Raw genomic sequence first — 14,677 nt, forward strand, 5'->3', positions numbered from 1 at the left:
GCCCTAGGCTCTGTGGTTTAGACTACAGCATCACCCATGCTCCAAAGAACTTTGTGCATGGCTTAACAGTGAACATGAATGATGTTTGCATAAGCAATGGCACTTGGTTGACTGCCCCGGCTTAATCAGTGTCATTGCTTGGGTGGGGGGTTCATTTTCTTCCACTTGTACAAATTGTAAGCCAGATAGCAAATAGTATACAGCTGACAGCAATGAACTATATATAAAATTCATTCTTTGGCCTCTGAAGAACATGCTGTACTATTTCCTGGAGGCAAGTGAATTTTATATCACACATCAAATTGCCCTTTTTGTATACTAGCATTTCATTATCACAAAGCAGGTATACACATTGGGCATTATCTCCCAAGCACTGCTGCTTTGCTATTTCCATTCTTTTCGATGGGATTGAAAGGAGGTCATTTGGAAGCAGAACCTGATGGATTGCCTCCATTATGCTTAACCCCCCCCCCACACACACACAATAATAATAAAAATACTAAAATCATGAACCCTTTTACTGTTTTTTCATTCTCTCTCACTGCAGTCAAATGTCCTCACACAAGCCCTCAGGGTAAGGAAAAGAGCCATAACAATATATTTTATCTCCAACATGCGTAAGTGGCACAATGACCTGCAGTAAGCTGTGCTTGGAAAGGGACAATAATCTTATTTCATATTCTCTGAATAGGACTGGATTCCAAGGATGTCTTTTGCAAATACACCAGAGGATTCAAAATGTACTATGATTATTATGCATTGCAAGAACAAAAACTATACAGGGGTACCATTGCAAATTGCAAGCGTCCTGGCAAGGTTTAAAGGTCTGTGTTTTGGATGTATTCAAAATTATAGTGCAATATAGATAAGCATTGATTATTTCTGTGTGTGAGAGAGAGACACATATCATAATATAGCCATATTACCAACCTACTTCAAAAGTCATTCCCCCCCCCTTTTAAGTAAATGGTTCTGTTCCTTTTTATGTGTACCCAGTACATAAGCCTAGTTTATTGTTTATAACAACAGGCACTCAATTTGCCCAGACATTTTGTACACCCCATAGATATATATTTTATATGAGTTTATGGTATAAAAAATGAATCAAATTAAAATAAAATAATGGCATCCCTAAGCACTTGCTTCAAAAATATTTCGTTCAAAACCACAACTCTGGTATCATCTTACTCATTAATCATTTTACCCTTAAGCAACCAGGTTGCAATTAAATGGAAAGCTTTCAGTGCATTCTTTAATTCACTGAATGGAGTACAGAAGGGAGCATGAAAGAAAGGACCTATTCTTAGTTTACATTGTTTCTATACTAATGCACAGAGTATGGGAAACAAGCAGGATGAATTTGAGCTCTTAATACAGGGTGGCAAATATTATCTAATAGGCATTACTTAAGCTGAATGGAATGTAGAATTTCAGGATTATAATTCCTATTCAAAAGGAATTGATGAAACAGGAAAGGAGGAGTAGCAGCATTATATGTAAAGGATATGCACACTTGTGAATAGATCCATGACTTGGAGCATGGAAGGCACATTGAGTGTATATGGGTAAAAAGTGTAGGAGAGGGAAACAACAGTGACCTTACTTTAGGGTCTGCTGTAGACCTCCAAGCCAGACTGAACACTTGAATGATGCCTTCCTAGAGCAGATTACCAAACACTCAAAAGGAGAAATATAGTAATCATGGGAGACTTCAGCTACCCCAATGTATGTTGGAACTCCAGCTCTAACAGAAATTCCTCAATTGCCTGATTGACAATTTCATTTCCCATAAGATGAAATAAGCAATAAGGGGACTATTTATCCTGGACCTGGTCCTCACCAACAGGGAGGAACTCGTTGATGAAATGGAAGTACTGGCAATCATGATAATGTCATCTCGGTTTTCATTATACAGAGGAAAAGCTGAGTGTAGTTGGACTCTGGACTTTAAGAAGGCTGATTTCAAAGAGCTTAAGGACCTACTGAGTGAGAGCCCATGGTCAGAAAAGGGATGGGAGTTTCTTAAAGTAGAAATATTGAAGGCCCAAATGCAGACAATTTCAACAACAAAAAGCAGGAGGCATCTAAAGAAACTGGAATAGCTGCATAAGGAGATTTTATATGAGCTGAAATTTAAGAAGGGCATGTATAAGAAAGGGAAGAAAGGGGGAAATTGTGAAACAATAGTATACAGGAGTGGCCAGCAATTGCAGGGAGAAGGTCAGGCATGTCAAAGCTCAGAATGATTTCAGGCTTGCAAGATAGATTAAAAATTATTTTTAAAGGGGTTTCTTTGGTTATGTTTGAAGCAAGAGAAAGAACAAGCAAGAAGTTGGTCCACAGCATGAAGATAGAGAAATGCTAAACCAATAACCCTTCCCTCCCACAGACCCTATTCTGCATTGGCTCAGTAGGTAGAGCATGAGACTCTTAATCTCAGGGTTGAGGGTTCAAGCCCTACATGGGACAAAAAAGATTTGACTAGATAACCCTCATGGTCCCTTCCAGCTCTACGATTCAATGATAAACCTCTTGTTTTTATGTTATTAAGGTAAAGGTACCCCTGCCTGTACGGGCCAGTCGTGTCCGATTCTAGGGTCGTGCGCTCATCTCACTTAAGAGGCCGGGAGCCAGCGCTGTCCGCAGACACTTCCAGGTCACGTGGCCAGCGTGACGAAGCTGCTTTGGTGAGCCGGCACCAGCGCAGCACACGGAAACGCCGTTTACCTTCCCGCTGTAAAGCGGTACCTATTTATCTACTTGCACTTGGGGGTGCTTTCGAACTGCTAGGTGGGCAGGAGCTGGGACCGAAAGACGGGAGCTCACCCCGCCACAGGGAATCGAACCGCTGACCATACGATTGGCAAGTCCTAGGCACTGAGGTTTTAGCCACAGCGCCACCCGCGTCCCTATTTATGTTATTAGCAGCCGCTAAAATCTCCATTGCTAGTCATTGGAAATCCAGCTTCCCCTCTCCCCTGGATTATTGGTTTGGAGGGGTATGGACTATCCCTGTCCAGATAGGGGCACAGCTGGGCCACCAACCAAAGCTAATGGAAGGTACTCCAGGCCACTTGAGCCTCAAGTGACAGCAAAAGATCCAGAAGTACCCCCAAGTACCCCCTCTCCTTTGGAGGGAGTGTAACCATCAAAAGGTGGCAACCGCTCTTCCATCCATTCTAAGGAGTCACCCACCAACAATGCCTCAGTCTTATCTGGATTGAGCTTCAGTTTTGTGGCTCTCATCCAGTCCATTTCCGAGTCAAGACAACATCCAGCACATCCACTGCCACATAAGCAGATGTAAAGGAGAAGTAGAGCTGTGTGTCATCAGCATATCATGGACAATGTACTCAAAACTCTAATGTACCAGAGAAGGCTTACTGCAGGGCAAGGGGTGGGGGAGAAACAGATTTTTTTTATTCAATTTTGTTGCTTTCTCTATCATTTGTTAATGCTGAATCAAATAGACACCAACCCCCAGTAGTCCAAATAAACATGTGCAGAGGTTATATGTCATTCAAATCTAGTACTATATGGTAAACTACTGAACAGTACATCTACCTTTCTAGTAGCATTCCCTTTCCCTCTTTAGTTGTGGCTGTTGTTGTTTAGTGTCAGTGTAGCTTCGTAAGTGTATGATGCGAGTGCCATCCACTTATTAAGAAACAATAGTCTTCTAAAGAAAGCAAACTGCTAATTTAGCAGGTTTTTAGGACTTGCTGGCTGTGTTTGTCTATTTTACAACGCCATGATTTTAACATTTTTGCACTTTTCAAAGGGTGAAACTTGCTGTATGTATCTTTACGTTTTATTTTTAAGTCATTTGCTTTCCTGTTCTCTCTGTCACATATTCATTAAAATGGCACTTAATAGCACTTTACATCTGTTCCTATGCTGATGTTGATACTGATGACTCTCGGACTCTCATTTTATAGCCATCTGGCACAAATGAGACACTCCGTCAAATCTTCTGACTATTGATGTAATAGCACCAGATTGAGAGCCTCTTGAGAACAAAACTAGTATAGGGTATGGACAGGCAGACTTGAGCCTTTTGGGATCTACTTTGTCTTGTTTATCCTGAGACTCACCAAAGAGAGTCTGTAGCGAAAGACATGCATTTAGAATAAAATAAACTGAAGCCCAGGAATTTTATTATCTGCCCACATTAACACCCCCCCCTCCACACATACTTCATATTAGATGTATAATTAAGGAAGATGTTTTGTTGTTGTCATTGTTAAACAACTAGAGAATCAGGAATCCTTGCTGATCTACTTCAAATCAACCAGCAATCTGACAGTAGATCCTAATCTTCCTCCGGTTTAGGGTGCCAGTCAAGACATGATGCTAAACCTGAATCCAATTGTTAGGATGGCCAAGGCGTACATTTACATACTTACCACTAGAAATAGTTTAGAAGACAGGAACATGAGAGGTATTCAATAGTGTATGTGTTCATTGCATCTTTGCAAATAAGCAGCATTTAAAGCTTCAGCTCCTGGACTGGAGAAATTCCCAGAATAAAACTTGGACCACCCTCTGTTTCAGCTTTCAGACAATGTATGCAATCTCATCCTATTTAAAGCTTTACAAGGTAATGGACCAGACAAAATCATAGAATAGAATCATAGAGTTGGAACAGACCACAAGGGCCATCGAGTCCAACCCCCTGCCAAGCAGAAAAATAAGTAGGAGCAAGTAGATATTAAGGATCCAAGTGTGACCACTGAATGTTTCAGGAGTAGAGATAGTCACCCAAGGGTTTTCTAGAGAATTCTATAGCTCAGATGAGCAAAACAGAAATACAGAACAACTCAAGGAAAGGGGAGAAGATTAAGTGATGAAATTTAATGTACAATTAATGTGCTTAAATCCTTCTAGAATTAATGGGAGTACATAGGAGCCAACTCCTAGGACCAAGGTCCCTTCAGGTCCCCCAATAAAATATTTGATGGGGCCGCACCCCAAGGCTGATGGGCATTGCCATTCAAATGGGGGGGGTTGCATGTGATCAGTTATGCAGGGCCCACTCCACTTACCTGACCCCCCCCCCGCCAATATTTTATTCAAGTTGGCACCCCTCTGGGAGTATGTTACCTGTGTGATTTCTAGACTGTGCCCAGATGCACTTATGAAATGCAGTTACAAGCAATGATCTTTGCAATGCCTTTTTGTATTGCTAATGCTGCACTCAGGGCAAATTTGTCCATTTCAGTTCTCCAAATTTCATATTTTTCAAACCTTAATCTCAGTTCTCCACATTTCTGCAACAAATTTACGATTGCTCCTTTAAATATCCTCCTGAAAAGCGTTTCCCCTTAACTTCTCCTAATAAACATTTTTGTATGCAGCTTTTACTAATGTGAATGTTTTTGCAAGCAATTCTCTGGCATTTCCTCCTCACAGAGGTACATCTGGCATCTTCACTATAGAGCTTTTGGCAAATGCTGAATACACACCTCTTTACCCTGGCCTTTGACATCTGAGATGTGCGTCTTCAGATACCAACCTATTCCTGTGCTTGTAATTTCTTTTAATTGTATTAAATTGTATTAAATTCTGAATTTTAAATTGTGACAGGTAATAAATTTAATACTAATAAAAATAGCAATAATAATAATAATAGCTCACTGAGCTCCAAGCTAATAACTGAGAAGGGGAAATTTCAAGATGTTCAGATTGTGAGATTCTTGATTTGCAGTGTAAGACAAGCTACTATGGATGGAGAATAAATGTAAGAAATTAGCATGAATCACTTCCAGGTAAGGAGTCAAGAATCAGGTTACAGGAAGTCTGGGCTAAAAGCTCCTTCAGGCAAATGTTAACACTGTCATTAGTTGGAACTAGATACCACAGAATCCTTCTTTTTAAAGCATGTGAACTCCCACTAAGCTCGTGGGAGGTGAGAAATCTACTCAGCAGCTGTTTCTAAAATGAGGACCCTGGTTCCATGGGTGAAGAATTCCACGGTTCTCCAAGAAAAATATAGCCTTTGGTTCTTTTGAACACAGGCCAAGTAGAATGGATGGAGGCCTACTGAAGCAAGAGCTTGAAATGAAACCATTGCAACTGCAGACAGATCAAAAGAAAAATACATTAAAAAAGAAAGAAAGAGAAAAGAAAAATGCTGCAAGTCAAAGGAGGAACTTCCACACAGGCTCTGCACTAATGCTGCTGTTCCAGCTGTGCTGCATTCTTTTGAGCCCAGCCCAGCGCTTTCAGCTACCAAAGACAGAGAGTTCGAGTCGTTTCTAGTGGATTGACCACATAGCTGAGACAAATGCATCTGTTTCTGCATGTTTTAAATGTCTCAACTACAGCCTAGCGTCTGCCAAAGGAGGAAACTACTAGGTGCACCAGTCATGATCGGGGCAGCAGATGTGTGAGGTTTTGCTCCACCTTTTCTTCAGCAAGCTAAGCTATATGACCCTACCTGAACTGCATATCTACCTAGTGTTTCTTCTGAAGCAAAACGTCATGGATATCTTTACGGGAAAGGACTGTAGCTCAGTGGTGGAGCACTTGCTCTGCATGCAGAAAGCCCCAGGCTTAATCCTTGGCATCTCCAGGCAAGAATGGGAAAGACGCCTGTCTGAAACCCTGCTGAGCCTGTTTCAGACAGCGCAGGCAGTATTAAGCTGGATGGACCCAGAGTCTGACTTTGTATAAGGCAGCTTCCTGTGTTCCTAATTTGAGCCAAACATTGGGACAAGGTCAAAATGAACAATATATATTCTCAATTTTCCCAATGGTGTGCAATTGTGGGTATGGAGGAATGATTATGTTTCATCTGGGTTTTTAAATGTCTCTCCTCAGTGCTATTTTTCTAGAAAAAGAGGTGTTGTACCTCACCATGAACAGCTCCCTTGTTCTCTTATACAGTAGTACCTCGGGTTAAGAACTTAATTCGTTCTGGAGGTCTGTTCTTAACCTGAAACTGTTCTTAACCTGAGGCACCACTTTAGCTAATGGGACCTCCTGCTGCCGCCGCACCGTCAGAGCACAATTTCTGTTCTCATCCTGAAGCAAAGTTCTTAACCTGAAGCACTATTTCTGGGTTAGCGGGGTCTGTAACCTGATGCGTCTGTAACCTGAAGTGTCTGTAACCCCAGGTACCACTGCAATGGCAATGGCGCCCACCTGAGAGGTGCCAGAACTCAGTTCCAGCGATTTCTGGCTGGGGGGAAAAGCCTCATTTATCCTCCAAAGTTCAGTGTGTGTAACAACATGTATGTTTCCCAATATCCTGCTGGGGGGAATTTACAAGGAGGCCACACCTCCTTGTAAATGCTTACACGTTTGTGCAATAACTTTATGTCCAGGGAAATCAGGAAAACCCTCCACAGCCATCATGGCACCCCTGGGTGCCAGGTTTGGAATCCCTGGGTCTACAAGGATTCCAAAACTTTAATTTTCAGTTTTCTGAAAGCCTGAAAAAACACTGCAATACTATATGAAAAATCACTGTGATAGCCATGATGGAGAAACACAATGTGATATTAGCAAGATGTGGGGCATGTACATTTTACTTTTATTAAACATGTTTAGTGTAATTACCATATTGCTGTTTTGTTCTCTCCCCCAGTCCTGTATTTAGAATTAAAGCAGATCACAATTGGGAAAATAGGAGAGGGAGGGAGGGAGAAAGAGGAAGAGTTTTGTCTGAAAAGAGATAGGATAAAATATTCATTTGGAAAACATACCATATCTATGCAAAACAGACAGTGTTTGTAACGTCTTGTCTGAGAGACAAGATCCAGACATCGTCTGCTGGGTAGCTTGTTCTAACTTACAAGCTCTTTCTTGGACCTTTGAATGATAAAGGGCTGAGTCAGCCTTGCTAAGATTGAAACTGTCCAGGAAAGAGAAGTATTTCATCATTACATAAAAGAGGAACAAGGTACTTTGGGATTCTCTCCCAGAAGCTGATTAGCCAGACTAAGCCACAGCTGCTGCTAATGTGTGTCTGTGTGTCTGTATGTGCACATGCACATGTATGAATGAGAACAGAGGAAAACACAGTAGGTGACAACTTTTGAAACAGAGAAAGAGCTGGAATCAGCTGGCACTGGGGCTGTAACCTTAGGAGGAATGCATAAATTCTTAGATGATCTGCTGCCTGGTGAAGGAGTACGTGTTTGCTCCCATTATGGTCTAGAGTGGTACCTCGGTTTAAGAACTTAATCCGTTACAGAACTCCATTCTTAAACCAGGGCACACTTTCCCTAATGAGGCCTCCTGCTGCCAGTGCCCTTCCACCATTTGGATTCCATTCTTAAGCCAAGGTAAAGTTCACAAACTGGGACACTACTTCTGGTTTTGCAGAGTTCGGAAACCGAACTGTTCTTAAACCGAGGTACCACTGTACTTGTAAATTTGTATATAGCACAAATATTACAAAGGATCACCTGCCATCCAGAGAAAACTAAACACCAGAACTACACACTGCTCAGAGGTTGTGTGGGCGTGGCCCTATAACTATGACAGACCCTCTAAGTGTCCCTATTTTCCAGGGACATCCCCAATTTAGAGAAGCCGTCACAGTTTCTGATTTGATCCCGAAATGTCCCACTTTTCCTTAAAATGTCTCTGTTTTCATTGGATCAGTTTTGGAAGGTATGGAGTTATCCAACCCCCGAGCTGTCTGAAGGCAATCCTGTATAGGGAAGTTTTTTTTAAAAAAAATGTTTAATGTTTTATTATGTTTTTATGTATGTTGGAAGCTGCCCAGAGTGCCTGGGGCAACCCAGTAAGATGTGTGGGGTATAAATAGTAAAATTATCATTATGGAATAGGACATCTCTATTGTCATCGTAGAAATGTTGGAGGGTATGCTATGATTTTGGAATCGCCATATTGTTTCTTTAAAGAACCAAGATGAAGAAGATACTGCCTGCTGAAATCACAGCATTTCAGAAGACCTTTGGAGGAGATCTGCAAGCAAGCTTCTAAAGTCTTTAGACTAATTATTCAGGGAAGTTTGGAAGTGAAAACAGGGAAGAGGTGAAAACATCATTTGGTTGGAAGTTACAAGGACTGGAAGCTAGAATGCAGGTTGACGTCCAGCCACTGGAAGTGGTTTCCACATGATGGAAGCCTGCAAGCCCTGGTAGCAAAACTGATAGGCGAGTTACGAGGGCTTACAGGCATGTAGCACGAATGGCTCCAATCTCCTTTTAATTCATTCTCACTTTTATTGCTTATTTGCTTTTGTTTTGATTTTATTGATTGTTGGGATCCTGAGTTTGCTGTTGTTGGCAAGGCCATCTTCTGAGTAGAATTCTGCTCCTGTGATGCTGCTGCTGGAGGAAGAAAATAGATCCATCCAAATCTGTTTTGGATTCATCCAAATCTGTTTTGGAGATTGACCCTCTGAAGCAGCAGGAGAGGTGCAGGGGGAGGGGGAGAATTATCTGCCTCTTCTGTCAGGAGCATCCTGTCCATAAATGGGACTGCAAAATGTTTTAAATAAGTATGTTAATCTCATCTGGCAGATTATAGTCCCATATACAGTGGTGACTCGGGTTACAAACACTTCGGGTTACAGACTCTGCTAACCTGGAAGTAGTACCTCAGGTTAAGAACTTTACCTCAGGATGAGAACAGAAATCACGCGCCGGCAGCAGCGGGAGGCACCATTAACTGAAGTGGAACCTCAGGTTAAGAACGGTTTCAGGTTAAGAACGGACCTCTGGAACGAATTAAGTTCGTAACCAGAGGTACCACTGTAATGAACTGAAGCAGGCCTTAAATTAGCAGTATCCAAACACAAGTCAGCATGGGCCATAAATCAATGCAAGAGTGGGGAAAGAGGAAGAGGCTCTCCACAACTTTCAGCAGATTGAAAGTAGTTTGGGATCATACCAACATCATATGATGCAAGCCAGGAGATCCTATGAAAGACACACTTCACCATGAGCTGACTGCCCAGTTCAGATGCCCTCTCAATGCTTGGAAAAGTGTGCAGGATTGTATGCTGTGTTCCCACCCCTGACATCAACATGCCCATCTCGCCCTGAGCTCTGCATGCTGGCTGGGGTTGATGGCATCAAACAACATCTACAGGGTGGCAGGTTCCACATTTAGGCTGGAGCAAACCAAACTTTGAAAACCATAAACCATAGTTTGCCACAAACTAAAAGCAGAGGTTTATAATTTCCTCCACGTACACGAAGGAAAGGGAAGTTGTAGAGCAACATGTGAACCTCACTGTTGCTAGTTCTCATAACTGTATTTATTTAAACCTGACTCAGATGATACAGAGGAATACAGCACACATTGCTGTTATGGCTAAACTAAGATAAAGGCGTCAAACATCCCTAAGGAACAATGTATCTTTAAGGGTAACAGTAAATAGATGTTACGTAAAGAATGCTAGTGGAATGAGCTAGAAAGTTCCAGTTCTGCTATATATCCTTGCATCTTTTTTTTGTAATTATAATTTTCATTACTGAAGGCCTACAAAACTTGTCTAGCCAAATGACACCCATCAAAATATATGGCTGCTTACATAAAACACCTGCTTTTTGCCAACACTCTGGAATTGCAAAAAACTGGCCGGATAGTCATGTCCCAGGCAGGACAAAATGCATTTGGTCTGGTGAGTCATATGCTTGCAGATTTCCATTTAATAGAAAACAGTTTCTAGCTGGACATGCCCAGTCTAGAGAAGATGACAGTTCTCTGGACCGGTAATCCAAGAAATAAATTCCTAGCAAACAAGTTTTTTTTAAGTTAACAGAGGAAGCTGCAAGTTGGCCTCTTATTTCAGAGCATCACTGTGTTGCTTTCATGCTGATAGTTGCCAGATGAAGAGATTAAAGCATTTAGGCAATTTTCGCCTTTCCTTTTAATTAATTGGTTAAAATAATTGATTAAAATAAAACAGTGCTATATCTCAATACAGGTGATATGATGATGATTTTTAAAGGAGATAATTCTCTTATAATTCTTTTTTTTGGGGGGGTGGAGGAGACACACAGAATCTTCTATATATTCATAGTCAACAGATGTGCATCACATAGTTCCATCAGGATAGAATAGCTTTTCCCATCTCAGAGGATATTCCAATTAAAAACCCACACTTTTAGCTTGTGATTAATTCTACTAATTGTGATAATTAGTCCTTTTGGTTCTGCTAACATATGTTAACTTAATACCTACAAAGACAGGCTGCCATTTCTAGAAATTAGCACATCTTTTATCTTGAGCTTACCTGAATTCTTATTTGGCCATAGGACTCATAACATTTATTTTAATTAAAATTACTGATAACATTATTAGCAAAGTAAAGGTTGAATAACCACAAATGCACCTCATTCTATAATATTTTATGCTGTCCTTGTGGCCCCAACAATGACTTTTTAAGAACACCTCAAGCTTTACTACTGACCACCTGAGTATTTCCATGGGTAAAAGAAATTGTCTAAGATCAAATACAGCAGTATGAAGAAGAAAAGTGCTACCTTCAGGACCAGTAAGCGATAGGAAAGGACAGGATACCAGACTTGAGATCATTGTGTAAGACTGTTTGATGGCTGCCAGGCTAATGGCTCCAAATAAGAGCCAGTTATTGTTCAGACCCTGTCATTATGCCCCACCCCAGCAGCACGCAGCATCATGTTGGTTCTAGAAACTTTCTACAGAAAGTGGCCAGCAATCACTTTAAATAAAAAGAAATGTTTGTTTTAAAATAGACAGAGAAATTAAAGTACTTGGCTCAATACTGGATATGATATCTTGAAGTTATTTTATCACCAATCTATTAACAACGGGAAGCAGTGCCAAGAGAAAGATAATGCTTGAAAAATGAACATGAATGTGTAGTGAAGACGATTGGTCATTTTATCACAGTCTTCTATAAAGTTTCTAGTGAATTGAGTCAAATAACTGTAAGTGTAGTGGCATTATGTAGCAATAAGGTCCTTCATGCAAACATGCAACTCTGCTTTCAGTCTATCAAGTAGAGATGCAGGAAGCTGCCTTATACTGAACCAGACCATAGGTCTAACTAGTTCAGTATTCTCTACACTGACTTATGTGCTCCTTGTTTACAGAAACCTTTTCCTGCCTTGCCTAGCGATGCCAGAGATTGAATCTGGGATCTTCTGAATGCAAAGCGCATGCCCTACCACTGACCTATGACCCCTGTCCATTTGGCTACAAGGTACTTCACAATGGATGCGCTCTCTCTCTGCTAGGGGAACCAAATTTATATTTCTGGAAAATGCAGCTTGAGGGGATTCTGTGGGGATGTTCTGTTTCTGACTATCCCCATCTAGACTTACTTTGCTTAGTAGAATTCCAGTACTAAGTAGCATGCACTGGGCATCCTAGTTAATCCTTCCATCTTGCCTGAAATTATTCTCAGCTTCATAAAACTGGATGTACCCAGATGATGCAGGCTTGCTTTTCTCTAGGCAATGTCTGCTACTTGCACATTTCATGTTTTTCCTCTGTCCCAGAGATGCACATTCACTGCTGTCAATGCTGTGGGACCCAGACAACAAGGGTGCTGCTTCCGAGCAGGTGCATATGCTCTAGGAGCCAATTCTCAAATAATAACTTATTTGCCTGGGGTATATAATCCAGCCAGTAGCCAGACATTCCCAGTCTTGCTAACTCATGCCTTTTTTTGCATAGCTGGTGATCACCCGGTGGACCCCAGAGACTTCCTTTCTTAGGACAGTACAATGTCCCTTTTAAAACTGTCACAGTAAATAAAGCACTCCCTGATGTCGTTTTCCTGGTTTAAAAGGACAGATGTATACTTAGACTGTGCCAGATAATGCTTGGAGGTTACAGTGCAGGCTACCCAATTAAGATCAAAAAGATCCATTACAGATAATGCCAGATGAGGCCTTTGTGCTTATTACGATTATGGAAAACAATTAGCTCTTTCCTACATTTTCTCGCTTATGCATTGTATTAGTGTCCTCTTGCACTTTCGGCTGTTTGATCAAACAACAAAACTACCAGCAATGTCTATTCTTTAAAAAATAAGAACTATAATAAGCAAAGCAGAAATGGAGACCACTCCCTAATTCCTAGTGGACATATTGGTCAGCTAAACCAACACGTGTCTGGTATTTTCTTTACTTTTAACAGCAATAGATAAAACAATGACTCATCTAAACATTGGGAGACAATGAATTGCTATATCTCACCCACCCAGGTCCTACTGAAAGCTAAATGAAGCCCATGTTTTGGCTCCCAGGAGAGAGAGAGAGAGAGGGAGGGAGGGGGATGATTACGAAGCAAAAACATTTAGATGCCATCAATAAGGTTTCAAAATCATCCTGATGTTAAACACACAACTGACATTCTAAGAGAATGTTTTGTTTTACCATTGGTTAAGAGCCAATTAATACAACCATAGTGTATACTTACTATATTTATGTAAGAATAGCAGTACCAAATGGGAACCTGGCTTTGCTGGCTACTCCTTTACTGCAATTGCAGTGGAAGACTTGCTTTCTTTCCTCTAAGGAGTATACCCAAGATTCACTAAATATTCCCTAAATATATAGGTTCACAACAACACTCTTAGATGGGGGGGGGGCATTCTCCTCCATGGATGGGGAACTTTCATTCCTTATGGTTTATAAGCCATTAAAAAATAGCAGCAGAAAATCCCATTTAAAGTCAACGCAGTGCCAAGTGCTTATTCAGCACTGGTTAGCATTTTTTTTAAAACCTCCTCTCCTCCTATCAAAGCCCACCGGAGGTAAATAATGATTCTGCAAAACCCCCAAAGATTTCCAAAGATTAAGAATATAGATGCTCACTTCTCATTTACAGGCAAGTGGCTGTGGACATTTTAAATATTTTTGAATCCACAACATAGGAATAAGCTATCGCTTCCTCATACGAAACCTATTGGAAAAGGTGCGCCACAAATTAAGGTGTGCAATTTACATACATTGTGGTCCGCTTCCGGAAAGCAGCAAGGTCAGTTACTAATATTTTGGGCTCCGTGAGGCTCTTGTAGGCCTTTGTCTAAGCCTTTCTGCCTGAAAAAATATATTTAGACATGCAGCATCTTTCCTCCAAACCCATCCTCAGGAGGCAAAACTCAGACACTCTAAAAATAGGAGAGCCTCGTACAGATAAGGCAAACAGCAGACACAAATAAGAATAGGCGGATGTTTAACACTCACCATCTCCTGCTCACACCATCCTCTTTTGATGTTTACAGCACAATCTGTAGGATGCAATACTAGGAGGTGCCTTGTTTGACCTGCTGCATGATGCTGTGACATCAGTTCAGATGATGCAGCTCATTATGGGAAAGGCTGCTGTTGCCATGGCAACCGAGATGTGATAGGAATCCTTACTGCATTTCCAGGGGAGCCCAAGACAATACAGAAGGTTTTTTAAAGAGACAGTAAAAAGGAAAGGGAAATGCAAGGGAGTATTGGGAAAGTGCAGTGTCACTGTATTTTTTTTTTAACCTAAGTATCGCAACAAAATATTTATTATTCAGGGAAAATATTGCCTGAACATTTCCTTCTGTGTGCAGTTGAAAGCTATGTACATGCATACATATTCAACACATTTTTTTTTTTAAAAAAAGGTTTTTAATTGTATTTTTGATCTATACCAACTGTAATCCACCACATTTTTTTTTTAATGGAGGAAAACATAAAATCCACACATTAATTCAGCATGG

The 14,677-nt window shown here is 41.0% G+C and overlaps 1 protein-coding gene across 1 annotated transcript in view; it reads right to left on the reverse strand.

Annotated features, from left to right (window-relative positions):
- Positions 1-14,276, reverse strand: part of AKAP6 (A-kinase anchoring protein 6) — a 249,429-nt gene extending 235,153 nt beyond the window's left edge. The window contains exon 1 of the mRNA XM_082213378.1: positions 14,166-14,276. The gene's annotated coding sequence lies outside the window, so the exon portion shown is untranslated. The remainder of the gene's footprint in view (positions 1-14,165) is intronic.
- Between the last annotated feature and the right edge of the window lie 401 nt (positions 14,277-14,677).

The sequence above is a fragment of the Podarcis vaucheri genome, assembly GCF_965113315.1.
Source record: "Podarcis vaucheri genome assembly, chromosome: 1".
Classification (NCBI taxonomy): Eukaryota; Metazoa; Chordata; class Lepidosauria; order Squamata; family Lacertidae; genus Podarcis; species Podarcis vaucheri.